This window comes from Eptatretus burgeri, chromosome 8, assembly GCF_056783735.1.
Source record: "Eptatretus burgeri isolate ZD-2024b chromosome 8, Ebu_testis_v1, whole genome shotgun sequence".
NCBI lineage: Eukaryota > Metazoa > Chordata > Myxini > Myxiniformes > Myxinidae > Eptatretus > Eptatretus burgeri.
This window is the reverse complement of record NC_140968.1, coordinates 5,024,808-5,041,273: the sequence shown is the minus strand read 5'-3', so window position 1 is coordinate 5,041,273 and position 16,466 is coordinate 5,024,808. Positions and strand designations below refer to the sequence as shown.

Sequence of the window (16,466 nt, the reverse complement as noted above, 5' to 3'; positions counted from 1 at the left end):
ATTAGAGAAGAGGTGGTATAAAACGTCTTCTTCTTCTTCTTGCGTATGGCAGCTTGGCTGCCGGGTGGCTATCATTTTGTTGGGGCGTGACTATGCCATTGATGCTGTGCCCCTATACCAGTACAATGGTACTCATTTCACCGACCTCAGAAGGATGACAGGCTGAGTCAACCCCACCAAGTGTTGATTCAGCAGCCAACGGGGCTCAAAATCAGGACCCTAAGATCCCAAGCCCACCACCCTTACCACCAAGTCAACACCAGGTTTGGTAGAAAACAGACAACAGACTTGAATATCTCCGGAGGTGGCATGTTGGTACATTTTATCTTCAACAGGCAAAATGAGTTCTCCTCAGGATATTCTATCTTTTGATACACCTCAGTTCATGTACAAATTAACTTATTCTGTGGAATGGAGGGTCAGGAGCATGAAATGTCTGAAGCAATTCATTCTCATTCAAATGCAAACACACCTGGGAAATGTTGGCCGTTTCCCCAGGAACAGCATTAATATAAACAAAGAGCTTATTCACTGCATAGGTACGAATCGCCAATTGTTTTGTTAAGGGTACAAAGTTGAAGAGTATTCATGCAGATTGCATTTTTCAAGATTGACAGGTGTTTTAAAGAGCGACACTTGGTGAAAGATGATTCGGCAAAGAAGTACAGGTGATAGGATTATAAAATGATGCAACAAGTAGGTGTGTAGGAGTAGTTCTCCCACAAAATTCCCTGATAGTGCCAGAGCACAGAAGGAAAGGGAGGGCAGAATTTTTTTTAAAAGGGGGGGGGTAGAAGACGATGACACTTCTGGTGGGGTTTGCATGCAAGAGAGTGTGAGGTCGGTGTACTGAAGATCGGTGGTTGGACCTGAAGAACAGTACGATCATACAGCGAGATCACAAATCGACTCTTCTGAATCAGAGTTCATGATATGATCACAAATCGACTCCTCTCTGGATTAGGGTTTTGGCCCCGGTCACGGGTCAAGGCTGACTGGTGGTGTGCTCGGATCGAGTCAGGCGCTCTTCATTCAGAGGAAGCGCCATGAAATCTGAGGTGACAGGAGAGAGCAAGGAAGTCCTGGTGCTACCTGGGGTTTGAAAAGATCGTTGTGTTTGAGAGCATACTGCAACATGCCCAAAGCAAAGACCGTGAGCGAGATCAACTGAAGGAGGATCCAAAATGATGTCAAATTGGAAGGCAGGTGTTACTAAAGTCGTAACCATAAAGGAAAGTACATCTTCTGATGCTAGAAAAGACAAGCAAAGATGAGGAAGGGAAGAAAATTGTAACTGGAAGTTGTAATGTGGTGGTTAATGGTTATTGATGATGATGATGTTGCACTCAAATATGAACTGTAATTTTTGGTTCCACTGCAAATGCCTGAATGTGTCCAGCAATGTATACTGTGTGTGAAATAATAAGCGACGAGGCAGAGGCCACACACTGGTACTGTAGAACATGTTATGAAACAGCCGGTAACATGTTCAAGATTATGACATCATTGCAAAAGCAACAATCGAGCTTGAAGGAGTTGTTGAATGAACTCAAAAATAAATAAATAAAAATCAGAGATTTAAGAGAGGTGTGCTGCTCGTCATGTGCAAATGGAAATGAAACTGTGGATGAAGTTATGAAAGAGAAGTCCACAACTGAGTCTGAAGGAGAAGTGCCCAACAGAGACAATAAAGAGAGCAGAACCACTGGTTTCATGGTTCAAATTGGTTCATTCATTGGTGTCAAACAAGCTTGAGGAGTTGGAGGAAAGAGAGAAGAGCTAAAATAATCTCATTTTCTTCAGCTTACCGGTCAAAAAGTGCAAATCCTGAAACAAGAAAGCGGGAGGATACACAGGTCAACTCAATTCTGATGCAAGCCCTCATAGAAACAGACCATGTACCGGCTCGGGTGGGGGTAAAAAAAGAACGAGCAAGCAGCCAGACCACAAAGTGATAATGGGATCGTCCAACTCAAGAGACGAGGTGCTGAGGAAGACAAGGAATGAGCATTCAAGTGTGAACAAATATGTGCAGATATCGATAGACTGCACAAAAACGGAAACGGAAGAGTACAAAACACTGAGAAAGGAATAGAAAGAGAGCAGAAAATGGGGAGGAGAACGTAACTATCAGAAATAGACGGATTGTCCAACAGGGATTTCGCCACTGTGAAGGGCCTGCATAGAGAATGTGGTAAAGCAGAATTTAGACGCACAGCGCTAAACACACTTCAGGTTATTGTGATGCATCTAGTAAAGCAAGCAGGTGATGCGCACGGTGAAGTAAAACAAAGAGTACGTAGTAATACATATGGAGAAAAACAAACAATGGACTCGATGGCGAAGCTGAAAGAAAGTCAGATGAATTACCTGCAGGTCTATGGTCACCCTTACAGCATCTGACACACAAAACTGTGACTCCATCATGAACAAGAGAGAGAGAGAGGAACTTCAAGTTAAAATTGCCACAGAGAAGACAGACATCGTAGCCCGAACGGAAATCTACCCCAAGAACATACAGGATGGCATACACCACACTGAACTGGAATTACAGGGTTACCACGTACATCTCAACAAGTGGAGATCGCATTCCAAAGAGAGGAGTAGCAGTCCACATCAAAGAGGAGATTGCAAGCTCTGCAGTGGATGTTGAGGAAGGAAAATCTGAGGAATCTGCATGGGTCCAGATCAAGATGGGACAGGCATTACTTTGAGGATGCTTTTTCAGATCTTCATCAAGTCACACAGACAACAATGCAGAGCGATGCAACTTCTTGAAGGAAGCACGTGGAATTACCTATAACCACTGACTTCCATGATATGCAAGGTAATGGAAAAGCTCACAAGGAAGGTCTTGATTCAGCACCTTGAAGAAAATGACTTCCTAAGCAAAGATCAGCACGGCTTTTGAAGTGGGAGAACTTGTACAAAACAATGACTGGAAGTTCTTGAGCAGTAGATCAGAGAGATAGATGATGGTCATCGTATTGACTGCATATACGTAGATAACTATCAAAAAACATTTGATAGTGTGCCTCACCAACGTTTGCAATGCACATTGGAAGCTTACGGTATTGATTGTCAGCCATTGAAGTCGATAGAGGCATACTTGACAGGAATGTTTTTGAGGGCAACTGTTAATGGGAATAGATCAGAGCTTAAACCAGTTTGGAGTGGAATCCCTCAGGGAAATGGATTGGTACCAGTATATTTATTTGCTTCATTAACAATCTCCCTGGAACTATATGCCGACACAAGACTATACAGAATTGTACACAGGCACATGGATGCAGAATATCTGCAGAAGGATACGAGTGCTGTCATGAACTGGGCACACAAATGGCGACTCCTTTTCAATGAAGCCAAGTGCAAGGTAGTCATTTTGGAAGTGAAAAACAGAAGTTCAGCTATTCAACGAATGGTAAAAATGGGCTTCAAGAAATCAAAGCAGAGAATAGTCAAAACGATTTGGGAGTACTGTTTGATACCACTCTGTCCTTCAGTATCTATGCAGCTGATGTAGCTGGAAGAGTGAACAGAAAACTTGGTATCATAAAGAGATCCTTCTCAGCACTGAATGAAAATGGTCTGCTGAAAACGATATAAGACAATTATTCACCCAATGCTGGAACACTGCAACCCTTTATGATACCCCATGTTCAAGAAGGTCGAAGATGGATTTGAAAAAGCCCAGCAGAGAGCCACAAGGTTACCACCCCATCTTTGTCATCTGGAGTCCAGAAGAGAGCCACAAGGTTACTACCCCATCTCCATCATCTGGAATATCCAAAGAGACTGAAATCCCTGGGACTCCTCACACTTGCTTGCAAAAGGTCGAGGGATGAACTCCTCCAGATCTTTAAGATCAGAGATGGAATTGATCACATTGAGGCCCAGATATTTTTTCCAGAGGGATGAAGGCTCACAAACTAGAGGACATAATGAGAAAATGAAGAAACAGCAGTGAAGAACCAATACAAGACAATATAGACTAGGTCAATTTTCCAAAAATCTTAATCCCGAAGGCAAATGGTGTTAATTTATGGCAACCAAGCTATTTAAGGGTATTGAGGGGTGCTGAACTCAAATCTGATCAATACCAAGCTCAAAAATGGCCGATAATGCCTTAAAATTGAGAAATCCAAGATGGCCACCAACGACGGGCTGAAATGTATTTATGTTCATATCTTTTTGACTAAACAAGGTGGAAACTTGAATGGAATGTTTCTTTGGAAGTTTTTCATATATGGGGAATCCAATGCCAAATTCAGTTTTAATATAAAATGTGAAGAAACTGATTGAAAGTCATATTTATTGCAAAAATTGTCTTTTTTGAAGATGAATAATTCGTCCACCAGATAAGATCCACAAGCCCCATCCCTCTCCCTCCCCACCAGGAACACAGACCGCCCATTTTTTAAAGCCCAGAGACACTACGTATGATTTAAATGTTAGCAGGAAACATATTAGGGATGCAATACCCATTTTGGCTAAGCAAAGTAAGGTACCCCCAAATAACACTGAAGCGCTTCGACGTAAACCAACATTTGACAAGCAATTTGTTTATTTGTAACACGAGAACAATGACAAGAATTTTGGATTTAATCGTGCATGAATTGCATGAGTTTATCATATTTGCTGTCAGAGCGTTATATACAGTCCTTCATTGTGTGTACAGGTAGATGTGCACACATGAACTTATTCCCGGTCGTCATGACTGTTCCGGCAGTTGTCGCCAAGTTTCCTGCAATTGCATGCCTCGATGCATTTCATGCTAATTTTCCTGCAGCGTTGGCTGAGGCACCCCTTCGTACAACCACGAGGTGATCTCCCTGCATGCTTTCGGGATAGGTGGCAGAGAGAGTAGCCGTGGCACTAACTGACCGTCCAGGTGCATCCATCCCATTTCGGTCACTGGAGGAAGAGCAGGATATGGTGAGTGTGCTTGGTTCCAGACACTTGCTTGATAGTGTGAACGCATGATGTGAAACTTTGCTGCATCTGAGGTTGGTGGCAGAGTCTCTTGTGGCCGACCGATACAAAACAACTTGAGTCGTGCTTTCCTGCATGTATCGAGCTCGGGCACACCATATATCTTGCAGATTAATTTCTCTGTTAATATAGCTATGTTTTCAGTGAGAGGGCCCTTGCCAAGGCCAATCAGATCAGTATGATGTTGCTGGAACACCTGCCAGGCTGTTTTCTTTCCGTGGCAACTGAACTGAGACACACTATCACAGTCGGTTACGGCATGGAAGGCAAGTAGTATGTCCACTTGACCAGCAGATAGCAACATGCGAATTTCATGTACTGGGAAATACTTTGGAGCCTTCGACGTCCCAGCTTTCATGTAGAGACGTGTACATTTCATTCTGTCATAGTGTGCAAAAAGTAGAAGAAGCACGTCTGTATCACGTACTGACACAACTATCGTTTCCAGATCAGCATGGATGCAGTGCAAAATCAGCCGGGTATCAGCTTCTTCGTGGTCAGCCCTCAGAGAGGAGACTTCGAGATCTGGATCAGATGACTTGACAGTGGTCGCTTTGGTGAACCCCCCCCCCCTGCTACTACAACGACTGGTCCATCTCTCAGGCTATGTTCAATTCGATGGTTTGAAAGTAGTAAAGCGAGATCTGCTTTATTTTCCCCGAGTGCTATAAAGCCAAAGCAGTCTGATGGGAGAGGAACTGATGGCTCGTTGTCTATTTGACGATGTACCGGTCGGTGGCGCTGCTTGCATTTGGTCCTGGTACCTGCTTTGATTGATTCGCCTTGATACCTGTCGAAGACTACGTCGATCCTCTGGTATTTTGCTCCCATCTTCAACACATTGTTAGCAAATGTGTTGGCATAGTCACCAAACGTTCCAATGTCAGGCGGCTTTCCAAGTGCCATCACGAGTGCTTGGCCATCAATGAGCAGGCAGCTGGGTTCATCGAGTGGAACATTTGCAGGAGTTTGGACTTGCTGCGTCAATATGTTTGCTAACACAGACTTGTTGGTGGAATGTAGACTACCACGAGTTGTGGCCAAAGATAGTGGGACGGTCATGGGTTCATGCTTGAGGATGTTTTCTCGGTTTACCTCGCGCCCTGCTGTATAAGCTGTTATGAACCTTTGTAGAATGTTCCTGTCCACTTTGATAGTGTTTTGCTTGCCCTTGGAAAGTTGCACGACTTCGTACAAAGAGGCATATGTATTGGCATATGTCAACCTGCTTGTAGATCTTATCTGGTCGACGAATTATTCATCTTGAATCAGTTTCTTCACATTTTATATCAAAACTGAATTTGGCATTGGATTCCCCATATATGAAAAACTTCCAAAGGAACATTTCATTCAAGTTTCCACCTTGTTTAGTCAAAAAGATATGAACATAAATACATTTCAGCCTGTCGTTGGCGGCCATCTTGGGTTTCTCAATTTTAAGGCATTATCGGCCATTTTTGAGCTTGGTATACATCAGATTTGAGTTCAGCACCCCTCAATAGCTTGTATGCCATAAATTAAACACCATTTGCCTTCAGCACTTTAAATATCCACATTTTCTCAAATTTTGCCTCGTCTAATATGCTTTCTCGATGAGAACCATTAACAGCTGGAATAGACTACCCAGAGAAGCTGTTCAGGAAAGTACTGTCAACCGGTTAAAATCAGCCCTGGAAAGATACTGGAAGGACCACCCCCTGAAGTACATGTAATACAAAGGAAGGACTGATGTAACGGGCAAATAAGCAATGCTTCAAGTCTATACACCTAAGTAAGAGAGACGATTAAACGGGAGGAGGAGGAGGTGGAGGAGGAGGAGGAGAACGAGGACACTTCTGATCGGGTTTGCACGCAAGACGAGTAAACACGCATGCTCTTATTCACTAATCGCTTACAACTTGCACACTGGACTTACAGGTACAATGCAAGTGAGGACATAATCACCCTCCACTCAACGCCTCAATCTGTTCAAGCAAAGCAGCGAATCCTAATGTCATGATGCCACGTGACCACATTATGTTCACCATGAAGGGATATTTCGCACTTACTTCACAGAATATGAAATGTATGAAAAAGGCTGCAAATGAAAACACCATTTTGAAAATCCCCTACAAACTTGTATGAAGAAAACAACTTACAACCAGCGCAGGTTGATTCACGGCAACAATCGTCTAGGTAAGCACACAAGGAAATGAGACACAGGTGGAGGCCATTCAGCCCATCATGTCTGCGTGACATCAACACCACACAAATTTATCAACACAAGATACAAAGAAGAAAATGCAAAATGTTTTTAAAATCATGTTGTTCGTTTTTTGTAGCTTTTGTATTTTCTCCTCAGGGGAGGGGGCATGGGCTTTTTTTAAAACACACAGATCAACCACACAACCCCCCTTGACAAGACCCCCACCAATGCACACATGCACACATCAATGCTCAAACTACCTAAAAGTCCTACCAACATCCCCATACCCCTCCATCTCTATAACTTTCAGGTGCCTATCTAATTCTAATTTAAACTTATCTACTTTTTCTGCTTCCACTACCTTTCCAGGGAGACCATTCCATACATTAACTACTCTCTGAGTAAAAGTCCCCTGCCTTAAAACCATCTAAACTCTCCTCTTTTTTTACTCTCAGGCTATGACCCCTGGTCCTATCACTGTCCACTCTGTTGAATAATTCATCTTCACTTATTTTATCTATACCTTTCATTATCTTAAACATCTTCATTATATCTCCTCATAACCACCTTCTTTCTAGTGTATAAAGCCCCGTCTCCTTCAACCGCTTCTCGTAGCTGAGTCGAGCTAGGCCCGGAATCAATCTAGTAGTTCTGCGCTGAACCCTCTCAATAACATCAATGTCCTTCCTGAGTTGTGGTGACCCAAACTGTACACAATATTCTAGATGTGGCCCTCACTAAATTCCTGCACAATGTTAACACGTCTCCTCTTTTGATATATAATTGATCCCCCTCCGAATACAACCGAAAACCATATTTGCTTTACCTGTAGCTACCTGGCACTACCTGCTTACCTTCCATATCTATGACCACCCCCAGATCCTTCTCCTGTGTGACAGGCTCCAAAATTACCCCTTGCATCCTGTAATCTCTATTTTCATTGTTCTTTTCCATCCCCAACACCTTACACTTGCTCAGGTTAAATTACATCTGCCAATCTTTTGCCCAATCTATACAAGTATCAATACTTTCCTGAATCAGATCACCACCCCCTCTGCTATCCACCTCACCTCCAAGCTTCGTGTCATCTGCAATGAAAGTGGAGAAGAAGAGAGCTACTCTTCACAAGTGGAGAGCTACAGCAGAAATGCTACAGTGCAGTTGAATGTCCATCCTGACGGAGCAGCACCTCACACGGAAGGAAGAACATGACGAAAAGCAAGCACCGATTGTAATTAACTAGAAACATTCGCCCCCTTTGGGAGCAACCTAGGGGGGAGGGTGGGTAGATAGTGGGGGAAGGGTGGGTAGATAGTGGGGGAAGGGTGGGTGGATATATTTTGCACCGTGGATAATAATCCCCCCAGCAGAGAACAGTAAACACTCCCGCAGGGAGAGGGGGGTTCTTTGTGCCCTTGACCTGAACCTCAGTACGACCAACATGAATGCAAACTTTGGTAGAGATCGGCCAAGCCCTGCCTTTACCTCCACCGCTGAAGGTGGACCGAGGTTATGTTTTCACCGCTGTCTGTTTGTGAACATGATAACTCAAAAGGTGATGGACCGATTCGGACAAAAACTTGGTGGACACGTTGGGTGTGTGCCAAGGGAGAACCGATGAGATTTTGGTGAAGATCCGGATCTGGATCTGGATATGAGAATCACTTAATTGAATCTTCACCATTGCGAGATCGAGCCAAAAACGATAGAAATAGCACGATATCTCAAAAATGTATTGGGCCTGATATGTTTTCATGGATCAGGCATTGCGTAGGGGGGGGGGATCTGGCTTAACATAGCCTCCGTTGGCTAAATATAAGAAAACTGGAATCAGAGAATCCTTTTCATAAAATTTCGATGTCTGCCTGCTGAAGGCTCCAAAAGACTTGCGGACAAAAGGATTGGCAGTCAAAGGGATATGATGCATTTCAGAAACCCGTTACACTCTCTGTTAATCGTTCAGCAATGTTGGCGAGACATCACTCCCGGCAAAAGGCATGAGGGAAGGGGGGGGCAATTGCCCCACCTCTGGCATTCCAGGGTGCATACACCAATTTCACATCACCCACAAGCTAAAAAAAAACAAAAGGCCAAAATACATAAACAAACAAGTCGTATTTGTGTACATGTAGTGTTTGTTGGCATTTTTTAACATCTCCAGGGCACAATGATGCATTATATTATTAATGGGTGAAAGATATTTTCACCTTGAAGATCTCCATGGTGCTATCGATGTATTTGTTGTTGGATGTAATGACCCAGCAGTGCCCATCTCCTCAAGATATTGTATCTTTTGATACAAAACAATTTGAGGTAAGAATTTGGAATTCGGTCATGGTGGCAAGCACACAATGGCAAGGTATCATGAAAACCTTCATGTCCAGCAGTAAAGGGGTTAACGGATGGGATACCAGCTTAATTTACCATCCAACGGACAGCTCACTCGATGCAATGCCCTGTCACAAAGCACCAGGATGACTGTTTACTCAGGTCCGGAACTGAACCCAGACATCATTACATAATCATAATTTCATCATACACGTGTGCACGCACAGAAACACACCGACACACCACAAATGTTTGAAGGGGTTATGTGGCCTCTCAAAACCACAATCAATAATGGTTGCGCAACGCAAGATTGTGCACAGGTGTCTGGTCATGGAGGGAACACACGTTTGGTCGACACCAAACGTTATTTGTTTGTGATGCCACAATTGCAGTACAAAGTTGGTGTACTATCCACCCGTGATTGTAGCTTTCTGAAGCAAATATAATCAATAAGCAGAACTCCATGGCATCACAAGAAAAACGAGAAGGGCACTCGGTAGAGCGCGTACCTCCACCACGTAATACCTGATCCATGAGAACATATCGGGCCAAATAAATTTTGAAATATCATGTGACAGTTACTATATTGTTTTTGGTCCGATCTCTCAATGGTAAAGCATCAATAAAAAATTAAATAATTCTAGTAGGGTGAAAACATAACCTCCTTCACCTTCGGTGGCAGAGGTAATGAAATATATGTATGTGTGTGTATATATATATATACACACACACACACACACACACACACACACACACACACACACACACACACACACACACACACACACACACACACACACACACACACACACACACACACACACACACACACACTGTAATATAAATCAGCGGCCATGATCTTGCCAGCTGTAGCGGACACGTTTCAATGGCAGTCACCATAAGTGATAAAGTCAGTTTGATGTGTGAAGAACAGTTAGAGAAACTCGCAATGATACTGGCCATTGATGTTGATCGTCGGTGCCGAGGTTCTGGAGGCCAGCCAACATGGTCACTTACAGCCAAACGGCCACATGAGAAAAGCACAAGTTGCAATGTTACACAAATAAAGACGATGACATGAAAGCATCATCATCAATGCCACCGGAGCACCATCTCAGGCGCATAGCTCCAGCTGGGGTGCCGTGCCAAAATTAGGGGTTCAGGTAGAGTTTGTGCATCCATTGTGATGTTCATGCAGGTGAGTGGAGGCGCCACAGTAAGTGTGTGCAAGGATGACATGAACCTGTTCGCAGAGACAGGGCTTCAGCAGCAAAGCAAGGCCAACACTGACAATTAAAAGTCTAAACCCCATACATAATTCAGACTCGGTTTCCCACACTGCACAAAACTTCTCTGGTTTCATCCCATCACCATCTCCATATCTGTCCCCATTATCACTTTCATCTGTGGTGACAACGACGACGACGACGGATTCTCCTCATGCCCGTACTAAATATCATCCTTCCCCAGCGACATCTGACGACCATGCAGTCATAGTCAGAAAGAGATTTGTTCTCGAGTGATCGTCGGGGAACCAGCCGCAACGGCTCAATTTGCAAGCAGACAACAACGGGCTCTGCAATGGCTTGCCGTGGAGTCAATCAATCGATGCATCTGCAAAGAGGATCAAAGCAGGATTTGCGGCAAGCCTGACTGTCAGTCACAAACCAGCCTTCGCTCGGCGATTCAGAGAAACAAACATTTCATATTAAAGGTCGAGCTTGCGTGCCGTCTCAGAGAGGAGCGTTTCGTGATGTCAGCCGTGACTGGAGGAATAAAGGGTTTGCATGCCAAATACAAAAGGCGAACACGAAGATGAAATGAATGAATAATTGAATGTTTAGGCAGAACCCTTGGAACACACAATGACATTCAATTAGTTTTGACACATTTTGAGGGGGGGGGGACAAACAATAGAGACAAAGTATCAACAAGCGTTCAGCAATTTGACGGGCGAACACACAAAAGGTTTCGTTGGGCTATCCATACCCTCATTACCCCAAAAGCAACCCGAGAAAGAGGAGGGAGGGGGGGGGGGTTGTTGAAACACTTGATTTTCAATGAGAATATCAAGCCAAACCTCATGGCCATGAAAGCAATATGTTTCCCAATCACAGGATCGTATCAAAGAACCACGCCAGCACGGTTGAACATTTGGCAATCCTGCACCTTGATCACAAGATAAAAAGGGCAGCTTGATTCCACCACACCTCACACACCGTATGCACGTAGGACATGAACTTTCCAATCAAAATTACATCGGAACAATCAGCTCAAAAAGAAAGAAAATAAGGCACATCAATCAATGAGGGAAAACACAAATGATTTTTTTTTTTTTTTAAACGAGGATGGCAACTGCTTGCCCAGAAATGCCTTTTATAAGAATGCCATGATAAACAGACACACCTCTGGCAAACAGCCAAAGGGACGAAAATAGAAACAACCACAACATGCTGGACCTGAACAGGGGTACAGTACAGTAAAGGAAGACGATTATAAATTTTGATCTCAGGCAAAAGCCTCAATAATGGTGTGTAATGACAGCAGAAAAATTAAAATATAATAAAAACGACGTCAACACGGAGTACAGGACTCGACCGACAACGAATATTGATCTTGGGACGTCAACAAACACACACCAGCATTGAAAAACAAACAAAAAACATTGTGGTGGAGAAAGGCTCCAGCGTTTGAAAATACACCTTTAGAATACTGTATCAGATTCACACACACACACACACACACACACACACACACACACACACACACACACACACACCTTCCCACACACACACCTACACACACACACACACACACACACACACACACACACACACACACACACACACACACAGTTTCCCTTTCACAAACCCAACATAAACACAGCTTCCCCTCACACACCCAACTTCCCTCTCACAAACCCAACAACGAACACACAACTTCCCTCACACACCCCAACATGCATATATTCCCACTCACACACACCATAACATACATAGATTCCCACTCACACACACCATAACATGCATAGATTCCCACTCACACACACCATAACATACATAGATTCCCACTCACACACACACTCCATAACATACATAGATTCCCACTCACACACACAATCCCTCCCCTCACACACCCCATAACATACACAGATTCCCTCTGCCTCACACACACCATAACACAGATTCCCTCTCCCTCACACACACAGATTCCCTCTCCCTCACACACACCATAACATACATAGATAGATAGATAGATTCCCTCTCCCTCACACGCACCATAACAAACATAGATTCCCAATCACACACCGTAACAAACATAGATTCCCAATCACACACCGTAACAAACATAGATTCCCAATCACACACCATAACAAACATAGATTCCCAATCACACACCGTAACAAACATAGATTCCCAATCACACACCGTAACAAACATAGATTCCCAATCACACACCATAACAAACATAGATTCCCAATCACACACCATAACAAACATAGATTCCCAATCACACACCGTAACACACATAGATTCCCACTCACACACCCCCAACATACACACAGCTTCCTCTTACACACCCCCAACATACACACAGCTTCCCTCTTACACACCCTACAACGTACACACAGCTTCCCTCTCACACACAACCCACAACATACACACAGGTTCCCTCACACAACCCACAACATATTCAGATTCCCACTCACACACACCATAACAGACACAGATTCCCACTCACACCCCCACAACATATACAGATTCCCAATCACACCCCACAACACACACAACTTCCCTCTCACACACCCCACAACACACACACAACTTCCCTCTCACAAACCCAACAACGAACACACAGCTTCCATCTCACACACATACATAGATTCCCTCTCCCTCACACACACAAACACCCCACAACATACATAGATTCCCTCTCCCTCACACAACCAAAGTACACACAACTTCCCTCTCACACACCCCACAACACACACAACTTCCCTCTCACAAACCCAACAACGAACACACAGCTTCCATCTCACACACATACATAGATTCCCTCTCCCTCACACACACCATAACATACATAGATTCCCTCTCCCTCACACACACACACCCCATAACATACATCGATTCCCTCTCCCTCACACACCCCATAACATACATCGATTCCCTCTCCCTCACACAACCAAAGTACACACAACTCCCCTCTCACAAACCCAACAACGGACACACAGCTTCCATAGATTCCCTCTCCCTCACACAAACCACAACAGACATAGATTCCCTCTCCCTCACACACCCCATAACATACATGGATTCCCTCTCCCTCACACACCCCATAACATACATAGATTCCCACACACACACCTCATAACATACATAGTTTCCCTCTCCCTCACACACCCCATAACATACATAGATTCGCTCTCCCTCACACACCCCATAACATACATAGATTCCCTCTCCCTCACACACCCCATAACATGCATAGATTCCCTCTCCCTCACACACCCCATAACATACATAGATTCCCTCTCCCTCACACACCCCATAATATACATAAATTCCCACACACACACCTAACACACAGATTCCCTCTCCCTCACACACCCCATAACATACACAGATTCCCCCACACACCAAAACAAAAACAGATTCCCTCTCCTCACACACACCATAACATACATAGATTCCCTCTCCCTCACACACCCCATAACACACATAGATTCCCACACACACACACCATAACACAGATTCCCACAACATACAGATTCCCACTCACACACACCCTCCATAACATACATAGATTCCCACTCACACACACACCCCATAACATACATAGATTCCCACTCACACACACACCCCATAACATACATAGATTCCCACTCACACACACACCCCATAACATACATAGATTCCCACTCACACACACACCCCATAACATACATAGATTCCCACTCACACACACACCCCATAAAATAGATTCTCACACACACACACACACACACACACACACACACACACACACACACACACACACACACACACACACACACACACACACACACACACACACACACACCCCATAACATAATAGATTCCCACTCATACACACCCCATAAAATAGATTCCCACACACACACACACACACACACACCCCATAACATAATAGATTCCCACTCACACAAACACACCCCATAACATACATAGATTCCCACTCACACACACACCCCATAACACACACAGATTCCCACTCACACCAAAATAAAAACAGATTCCCTCTCCTCACACACCCCATAACATACATAGATTCCCACTCACACACACACCCCATAAAATAGATTCTCACACACACACACACACACACACACACACACACACACACACACACCCCATAACATAATAGGTACCCACTCATACACACCCCATAAAATAGATTCCCACACACACACACACACACACCCCCACGCCATAACATAATAGATCCCCACTCACAAACACACCCCATAACATACATAGATTCCCACTCACACACACACCCCATAACACACACAGATTCCCACTCACACCAAAATAAAAACAGATTCCCTCTCCTCACACACCCCATAACATACATAGATTCCCACTCACACACACACCCCATAAAATAGATTCACACACACACACACACACACACACACACACACACACACACACACACACACACACACACACACACACACACACACACCATAACATAATAGATTCCCACTCATACACACCACATAAAATAGATTCCCACTCACACACACCATAACATATATAGATTCCCACTCACACACACACCCTATAACATAATAGATTCCCACTCACACACCCCATAACATACATAGATTCCCACCCACACACACACCCCATAACACTCACAGATTCCCACTCACACACACCCCATAACATACATAGATTCCCACACACACACGCCCTATAACATAATAGATTCCCACTCACACACCCAATAACAAACGTAGGTTCTCATACGCACACACACCCTATAACATAATAGATTCCCACTCACACACACCCCATAAAATAGATTCACACACACACACACACATACACACACACACACACACAGCCCACAAGATAATAGATTCCCACTCACACACACACACACACACCCCATAACATACATAGATTCCCACTCACACACACCCCATAACATACATAGATTCCCACACACACACACCCTATAACATAATAGATTCCCACTCACACACACCCCATAACATACATAGATTCCCACACACACACACCCTATAACATAATAGATTCCCACTCACACACACCACATAACATACATAGATTCCCACTCACACACACACCCTATAACATAATAGATTCCCTCTCCCTCACACACACCACAACATACATAGATTCCCTCTCCCTCACACATCCCATACCATACACAGATTCCCTCTCCCTCACACACCTCCCACAACATATACAGATTCCCTCACATACACACACCATACATAGAAATATTGCACGAAATACATGTTAAATGTTGAGACATGAACGTGCAAAAAAACCCTGTGCAGTTTTGTCAAGCAGGAAGTGACGTCACGTTCACGGAAGTGACGTCGCGTTCGCCACTCAAACGGAGCACGCGCAATTTCAGCGTTGGCGCCATTCGCCATTTTGTTTCCACTCAGTAAAGGTGAACCTTTGCCGCCTTGGATATATAATTTATTTTTTTTTTGACTGGAAATAAAAATTACGAACAACTAATTTGAGTCATTTGAAATTCCATCACGACTTTAATAACAAATATATTCCTGAAATCATAATTCTCTTGACGAAACAGTAAATCGACACAAAAGCCTGCGAGTTGTATTCTTTCGCAACTGTGTTGTCACGGCGAGGCACGCACCGGGTGATGCAACGAACGGTGCGTGAACACTTTTTTTTAACGTTTGCGAAGC

The 16,466-nt window shown here is 43.9% G+C and overlaps 2 protein-coding genes across 7 annotated transcripts in view; one reads left to right on the top strand and one right to left on the bottom strand.

Annotated features, from left to right (window-relative positions):
• LOC147020979 (uncharacterized) overlaps positions 1-16,466 on the top strand; it is a 192,273-nt gene that overhangs the window by 140,586 nt on the left and 35,221 nt on the right. The window lies entirely within an intron of this gene.
• Positions 1-16,466, bottom strand: part of LOC147020980 (E3 SUMO-protein ligase PIAS2-like) — a 62,846-nt gene that overhangs the window by 44,312 nt on the left and 2,068 nt on the right. Inside the window, exon 1 of one of the 6 annotated variants that reach the window (XM_085890749.1) lies at positions 7,131-8,349. The exons of the other annotated variants lie outside the window; for them this stretch is intronic. The gene's annotated coding sequence lies outside the window, so the exon portion shown is untranslated. Of the gene's footprint in view, positions 1-7,130; positions 8,350-16,466 lie in introns of those variants that run through there. 6 annotated transcript variants of the gene reach the window in all.